Source organism: Ailuropoda melanoleuca, chromosome X, assembly GCF_002007445.2.
Source record: "Ailuropoda melanoleuca isolate Jingjing chromosome X, ASM200744v2, whole genome shotgun sequence".
In the NCBI taxonomy this organism is placed as follows: domain Eukaryota; kingdom Metazoa; phylum Chordata; class Mammalia; order Carnivora; family Ursidae; genus Ailuropoda; species Ailuropoda melanoleuca.
Genome location: NC_048238.1, coordinates 110,708,279 through 110,716,432, shown reverse-complemented (window position 1 = coordinate 110,716,432; position 8,154 = coordinate 110,708,279). Strand labels below are relative to the sequence as shown.

The window sequence follows — 8,154 nt, the reverse complement described above, 5'->3', positions numbered from 1 at the left end:
CTTTGCATCAGAATCCGGGGATGTACTGTATGGTGATTAACATAATATAATAAAAAAATCATTAAAAAAAAGAAATGTGTATTAATCAGATAGAAGGAATCCCTTACGGTAGAGTGGACACTAAAACCACTGTGTGAAAGATCTAGAGAAAGTGGATAGCCACGTGATGTCAAATGTCTTCCCCTGTTTACTACTGGTCACGAGACAGAAAGCTAACCTACCAGTTGGACAGAGCCGGGACATACCTGCTGTAGGAATGCCACCATGGGGAAGGCGTGAGGCTCTTGCCAAAGCTTGACCCCATTCTAATGCAGCCTTGGGAACCCACACTCAGTTTATAAAGGATCTTGGGGACAGAGGAGCCACTTAAACACCACAAGGAAGCAACCAGCCCAATCTAGAAGGTGGGGTGTACCCGGTCTCCTCTGCGTATGAGCGTCATGGGCGAAAGAGGAGGCTGGGAAGAGAGACTGTTCTAGAGGAAAAGAGATGTACATGGCCAATAGTCAAGTGCAACGGGAGTCCTTGAGGAGATGCTGGCATGCAGGATAGAGGCGTCAAAGGCACTGGGGGCCTGGAGGGGGGACTGTGGAGCCAGTGCTGCTCATGTGTTGGATGGATAATGGCGCCAGGTCATGGAAGGAAATGTCCTTCTTGAAGCACTTAGGGAGAAAATGGCATGTACACTTACTTTAAAATATTTCAGTAAAACCAAAGGAAATAGAGAAGGGGAGAGAGAGATGGAGAGAAGGAGGGAGGGGGAAAGGAAAGGGGAAACAAAGAAAGAGAGAAACAAGCAAATAAGGTAAGCTGGAGGCCTCTGGCAGCCTTGCGAAGTGGACCCCTGTGCTCTGTTCGACTATTTGTTGTGTTTGTCTGTCTGCTTAAAGGCATTCACACGTAAAAGGGAAAATAGCGGGTGGTCCCTCAGTAAGTAAACATAGTTACCACATGAGTCAGGAATTTCACTCCTGAGTATATATTCAAAAGAACTGAAAACAGGTATTCACATCAAAACGAATGCACCCAGGTTAACTGCAGCCTGATTGACAAGCCAGAAGGCGGGAAGAACCTAAGGCAATGACCAAACAAAACGTGGTCTATACACATGATGGAATGTTATTTGGCCATAAAGAGTGAAGTACTAATCCGTGCTACAATATGGATGAGCCTTGGAGACGTCATGCCCAGTGAAAAAAGCCAGACATGGACACAAAAGGCCACATCCTGGATGATTCCATTTATGTGATGTAATCTAATATTTCACAAGAGCTGTCTTGACCTAGTTTTGGAATTATGTCTAAAAATTCTCTTTTCTCTGCCTTTCTTGGGCAGTCTGCTAAGCACCCCACTCCTACTATCTCCCCTATTGGGGCCCCTCTCTCTGGGACCACTAAACACGTTCCTCCAATCCCCCCTTATCAGGCTCCCACACTCTAGGGCCAGGTACCAGACAACTAGGGACAGCCGCCATGCCCCAGAGCCTAAGAAATCATCCAAATTAGCCAATGCACAGGGACCCTGCAGAAACTATCTACCCCTACCCCAGGTGCGCCCCCCACTCCTGCCACGTGGCTGCCTCCTCTCCTTCGGAGCTATAACAAAGAATTCTGCCTTTCATCGCTCGAAATGTCACTGACCTGTGATTTGCCATCAAGAAATCTTTAAGTCTTATAAAATGTGTGACACCTCCAGCACAGGTAAATCTGGAGGGTCAGGGAACAGATCAGTGGGTGCCAGCAGCTGAGGGGGGGGCGTTGGGACCAACTGCTTCACGGAAGGGGTTTCTCTCTGCGCGGATGGAAAGGTTCTGGAACTAGAAAGAGTTGGTTGTGGCCTAACATTGTGAATGTTCTTCATTACCCCCGAACTGTTGGCTCTAAGGTGACGAATTTTATGTTATGTGAATCCCATCTCAATAAAAGACGGGGGGCAAAACGTGTCACTGTCAAGTAATCCTTCTGATGTCCACAGGTTACGTATGCTTCATTATGACACGCCATCAGCCACCGGGGGACCTGCACAAGCTAAAGGTGTGTGTGTGTGGGGGGGAGAATACTGATAACAGCAAGGCTTTTCAGGCCACCACCAAAATGTTCCGAAAAATAGCACAAATTTCTTTATTCCTTACCACGACCGTACTGCCAGGTCATGATCCATTTTGGAAACTATGCAAATCGAAAGGAAGACATGTTATCTCTAGCCACCCCCCCCCAACACGCTGGGGTCCCTTCCAAGCCCCCGAGAGAGAAGATTGTTGAGCTATGACTTCCTGAGAGAAACACACTATGGGCAGGGTTAGCCTGTAGACAGAGACCAACAAAGAAGCTCAAAGCCACAAGGTGCATCCAGGCGCCAGCCATGCGAAGTGGTCACACCCAAGGGTCCATCCTTGGGACCCAGTCTCCCAAAGTCAACATACTTTCAAATCCTGGAAAGAAAGATATGGCAAGCTGTCCTCACAGACCCTAATGCCAAGTAACGCCCAGGTAGGAATGGGGTGGCACTCCTGGGTATGTGCTTAAGGAAGAATCAGGAAGGAGACTGTGGAACTGGAGAGTGGTTTCTCCTCAGACCCTGGTGGGTCACCAGAGCAAGGGAGAAGCCGAAGAATGATTCCAGGCCCCGAAACTCAGGTCTCCCTGAAACCCAACACCAGGCATACAGGGGAAGGTCCATCAGACAGAGGTGCCCAGGCAAGAAGCCAGGCAGGCCCTATCGGCCTGTGTAAGTAGGTGCCGTCTGCCAGCCTCCTCCAAGGCTGGTCCACCGTAAGGAGGGGAGCAGAATGCCACTGTGCTTGCTGACTGGCCCAAGTAAAGTTGAGCATGTGGAGCCACCCCCCTGGGGGAGGAGAGGAACAGCGCTGCCAACTGAAATGCATCATGGCTCAAAAAAGGGAGAGGCAGCCAGGGGGCTTCAGTGCTGATGCCTACAGAAGACCACGAGATGGGGCTCTTTCCCCAGAAAAAGAAAACAGAAAACAAACAAACAAACAACTGGAAAGGCCATGAGCAGCCCCACACAGGCAGGATCAGGAAGGGGGCTGTTTCATCTACTAGGAGTGACGCAGAGCCTCGGCAGTCGGGCTTCTTCCTTCCCGCGGAAACTTCCTCTGAGGTCTGGCAATTCAAGAGCCCAACAATCTCCCCCTTCCTCCAGTACTCTTCCCCGGGGACCACATCACTTGCCACCCACCTGGTGGAAAGGCCTGAGGACCCAGGGCCTAGGGAGGCCACAGGTCAGCCCCAGGGCCTCCACGCTGCCTGACCCAGCAAAGCCCTCTGAGGATCATCCTTGCAACTGGTGTTTCCCCTGCCCTGGGGGGGGGCGGGGGGCACAGGCTGAACTGGTCATAAATAGGGCTACCTCCTAATGGGGTTCTGTTGTTCCCTGCTCACGGCCCTCCCTGGGGTGCCCGTCTGACCCACATGGCCTTTTCTGACCTGGCCCTCCCCTCCTCCCACCCGCCTGCTCCCTACTCCTGCCACACCGTCTTCTGAGCATTCCCTCCCACACACCATGCCACTCATACCTCAGGGCCCTTGCACTGGTTGTTTCCTCTCCGTGGAATACTCTCTCATCCCCTTCAATTTTCCAGAAATATCACCACCTGACCACACTACTTAAACTTGCAACCCAACCCCTTACCTTCCTTCCTCTATTTTCCCCATGGCACTTACCACCATTTAACACACTCTATAATTCTGAATTTGAACTGTTCGCTGTTTATTGTCTGTGTCCTGCCACTAGAACTGGACCCACCGTGGGGCGAGTTTTGCTGTTTTGTTCCCTCACATGCCTGCAGCAGCCTGGCCCACACTGGCTGCTCAGCGAGTATCTGTTGGACGGGAGGACTGCTACAACTAGTCGTGTCCGTCCGCACCCCCCCCCACCCCCACCCCCCGCGCAGCTCAGCTCATTCTCTCTCTTGTTCTTGAGGGCCTTCCATCCCACACCTGGCTTCCTCTCCTTACGCCTCTTCCTGGTGTGCTCCTCACCACCAAGGGGCACAACCCCCCCCCCACCTTTGATAGCCACAGGAATACGTCTGGGACCCTCACGGCCTGTACCTGCTGAGTTCGCCAGGCGTTCCTAAGCAGGGGGGCCGCGACCTCACAACGCCAGCCTGCCCAGCGCTCTCAAACACAGAGGCGCAAAAATCCAAACTTACCCGCCAGTAGCCGGTGCTCTCTTGCCAGCCCCAGGGTCAGAGGCGAAACACAAAGGAGAGAAACTGGGCAACACTGCCTTTCCCGGGGCCCTCGCCCTAGCCCCTTCGCCACCTGCCGAGAAGGGGCCCCGCTCTGGGTCGCAGCAGCCCTGCCAGGCCGGCGTACTGGGGCTCCAAGGGCTGCCGGGCTGTTCGCCTCCCCCGCCCCGTCGCCCGCCTCTGGCAGGCCCGAGGCCAAGGCTGCCGCCTCCGAGAAGCCCTCCGGGACAGCGGCCCCAGGAGATGGCGGGATTCACTGACGGGTCTCGGCCTGGTCCCTGGGCACTGCCCTCGGGAGGCGCGTTCTGCGAGCCGCCCGTCGTCTGTCCGGAGCCGACAAGCAGGGCCGGGACGCTGGCGGGGAGCGGGCGGGGCCGGGGCGGCGGCGGCGTGGGAACCCGGCGCGGGGGGTGGGGGGCATGGAGCATGCGCGTCGCGGCGGGAGGACGGCCCGGCCCCGCGCGGGTCCTGGCGCGTCCCACGGGGTTTCGGGGCTGACTCCCCGCGCGCGCTGGGGCACTTCTGCTTCCCATCTGGGCTGCTTCGAGGACTTGGGTAGCAGTGGTCAGTCCGCCGCGGTCCCCCTAAGGGACAGGGGAGGGACAGCATTGGCCAAGCACCTCCCATAGGTCAGACCCTGGGGCTTTACGTCCATCCAGTCATCTGTTCAACGTTTGGGATCCATGGGACACTGCAGGGCACCCAGTAAAAAAACTAGCGCCCTTAAGCCAGGAGGCAAAGACGGGAAAATGGGGTGCACTGAGGGGAGACATGGGGAGGGCCGTGTGCAGATAGATGGAAGGAAAGAGAAGAGCAGGAAGTGAAGAGCTGCGTCCGTTTTCCCTCTGCCTGACCCCACCCTTCCCATAACCTGCAAACAGGTCCGCAAGGTGGGCCTTGGGGTCTTCATTTTTCTATAGGTCACCATTCATGTGGCAAAACCAGGATTGAAATGCACTGCTGACTCAGGACACGTGCTCCACTGGTAATGAGTTACTTGAGGTCAGGAGTACGAAAAAGGCTGTCAAAAAAAAAAAAGCAGCAAGAAGACCCAGCTTACTGCGTGTGTCACCCTCTCATCCAGTGCCAGGTGGGGGGTGGGGTAGGAATTGAGTACAAGCTGGGCACCCTCTCTGCCTCTGAGCTGTACCCCTCGTTACAAAACCAGAGCGCAGGCATCTCTTTTTTTCCCAATGACCCTAGGTCCTAGCCAGGAGAGTCTTGGTCTGTAGTGAGAGGTCTTCAGCATGCCCATGCTTTTGGGAGGGCAGCTGCATGCCCCTGGCTGTAGGGAGAGAGCTGGGGCACCCACTTAGGGTGCTTCTGGCTGCAGGGAACAGGCCTTGTAGGAGGCCAAGGGCAACACAGTTATGGGGGCCCTTCCCTGGAACAGAGGCAGAGAAGTCCCCTGTGGGCCTTCCCTGTGGGCTCTGACGCTCAGTCTTGTTCTCTCACCTGGAGACTGGCGGGGCAGGCCTGGGCCTGGGCTCCTGAGGTGCAGTTGGGTGAATGATGGCCCCTCAAAAGATGGGTCACATCCTAACTCCTGGAACCTGTGACTGTGATGTCTTTTGGAAAAAGTGTCTTTGCAGATGTGATGAAGTTAAGAATCTTGAGATCATCTCGGGATCTCCAGGTGTGCCCTAAATCCAATGACAGGGGTCCTTATGAGACTGAAGAGACACATGGAGAGAAGTCTGCATGCTGATAAAGGCAGAGGCTGGGGTGGTACAGCCACAAGTCCGGGAATGCTTAGAGCCCCAGGAAACTGGATGAGACAAGGAAGACACCCCCCCCCCGAATTTGGATCGAGTACAACCCTGCTGATACCTTTATTTTGGGCTTCTGGCCCCCAGAACCTTGAGAGAATACATTCCTATTGTTTCAAGCCACCTGGTTTGTGGGAATTTATTGCAGCAGCCCCAGAACACTCATACACAAAGGAGGGGGCTGAGCTCAGACCCCTCCTGAACCAGATGAGGGGAAGGGGGCTGGGCCTTTATGTCCCACATCAGCTAGTGGTAATTGCATGGGGGCAGGGGGCTACCTTGGATAAGGTAGCTCCCTTGGCCTTGGGCATTCAACCTTTATGGCAGGAGGGGAGTGAGAGCCTCAGTCAGGAGGAGATACTGGGAGCGCATCCCAGCATCCACTGCAGTGTGGAATGGCTGTAACAGGGCCATAAAAATAGAGAAGAGAGACAATGCATAATTTTGTTCAACTGGTTTGGGTTACCATCTAGGTGGTGGTAGCGTTACTGCAGTTAGTCTGGAGTGCATCAGAATGCCCGAAGCAAAAGTGATAGACCTACTAAGAGAAATTGATAAACCCATAGTTGTTAACAGGAGAAAAATTTCCCTTCTAGAATTTTTCCGATTTTTCTATTATGAAGAATTCAAACACATGCCCAGCCTAGAGAGGGTAATACAACGAAAGTCTGTGGATGCACCAGTCAGCGCCAACAGTGATCTGCACACGGCCATCCTGTTGTGTCTCTCCTCCCACCTGCCTCTCCTTATTGTGCAAGGAGGCTGAATTTTCCTTGAGAGAGGCAGCCTTACCCACTGTAGGCAGGGGATGGTGCCCTGAGGGCAGCAAGCCCAGATCTGGCCGCTCTGCAGCAGGTTGCAGGGACCCCAGTGGGGAAGGGGACTGGAGAAGTAGCCCAGGGGAATCCCAAGTTGTCAAGTGGGAAGGGAGTGAGCCTCTCGCTGGGGAGGAAGAGGTCTGTGCCAGGAGTGGGAATGCCAGGCCTAAGGAGGCCATGGGACAAATTTGCAGGGGGCAGCTGGAGGTGGTGCCTGCAGGAGGATGCCACCCCTGCCCCCACGCCACCTGTGCTGTGACTGACTTGCTCTGCCAGCCCATTCATGAAGAGATGTGGTCTGGGGCACATGCAGAGCCTTGAGTGGTGTCCTCCGGGCCCCTGACATTACTTGAGGTTGACAGAGCCCAGGCCTGACAATGCGTGAGGTGAGCTTGTTTGTTGACAGATGGACAAGACAAGCTGTTTCTATGCACGTCCCCTCACCTCTGCATGGATGGAGTGGAGCCTGTGGGTGCAGGAGGGGCTGTCCAAACTGTAGTCCTGGGAGACAGGGGCCCTAGGGTGTGTAGTAGCTGGTAACGCACGTGGCAACTGGTGCTCCAGGTCACGTGGGCTCCTCCTCGACTCTCCGCAAGGGTCAGAACAGAGAGTGGCTCTTGTGGTGGGGGATGTCATGTCACATGTGGGGCCAGTCCTCATAGCCTTGGGGCTCTTGACCTTTGATGGGGCCCTCTTAGGGAGGCTGTTGGGGGCAATGATGCTGGGATTGGGTGCCAGGAGGGAGCAAAATCCTCCTTTCCAAATAGGCCACTTTGGCATTTGTGGGCCTGAAGCTCAGCTGCAGCTGGAGATTTTCTGATGATTGCAGTTGTTGCTCTGGCCCCTGAACTTCCCAGAGGGGAGCCACCACTGTCCCTTTGCTGTCCCTCCTCAGTGTGGCCACCACTGTCCTTCAACTGTTCCTCCCAGTGTGGCCACCCTCTCCCTTCACTGGCCCTCCCAGTGTGACTACCACTGTTCCTTGATGGTCTCCCCACCATCTGTCCCTGGGTGCCACGCTGCCCCAAGACCAGCCTCTTTCTAGTGTCAACTCTTGGCTGTGGCATCAGGCTGCTCTCTGTTTGCTGGGGAAGGTCTGCCAGCAGCAATTGGGACCGCATGTTTCCTCGATCCTGCCCAAAGACAGAGAAGCCCTCCTGAGAATGTGACTCCTTCCCTTACACCCTGCTGGGCCACTTGGGTGATGGGCTGCCCAGATCATTAATAGTTGCCCTGGGAATGTCATGCGCAGTTGGCCTTGGACCAATCAGATCTGCCTCTGGATTTGAGGATGGGGGTTACCATGCCTTGAGCAGCATGGGGGAGGGACAGACAAACAAAAAGGGAATCCTCA

General features: G+C 54.7%; 1 protein-coding gene across 1 annotated transcript in view; it reads right to left on the bottom strand.

The window, feature by feature from the left end:
* The window catches only part of ZFP92 (ZFP92 zinc finger protein), a 9,236-nt gene extending 4,657 nt beyond the window's left edge, over nucleotides 1-4,579 (bottom strand). Inside the window, exon 1 of the mRNA XM_034649062.1 lies at nucleotides 4,175-4,579. The gene's annotated coding sequence lies outside the window, so the exon portion shown is untranslated. The remainder of the gene's footprint in view (nucleotides 1-4,174) is intronic.
* Nucleotides 4,580-8,154: the final 3,575 nt, after the last annotated feature.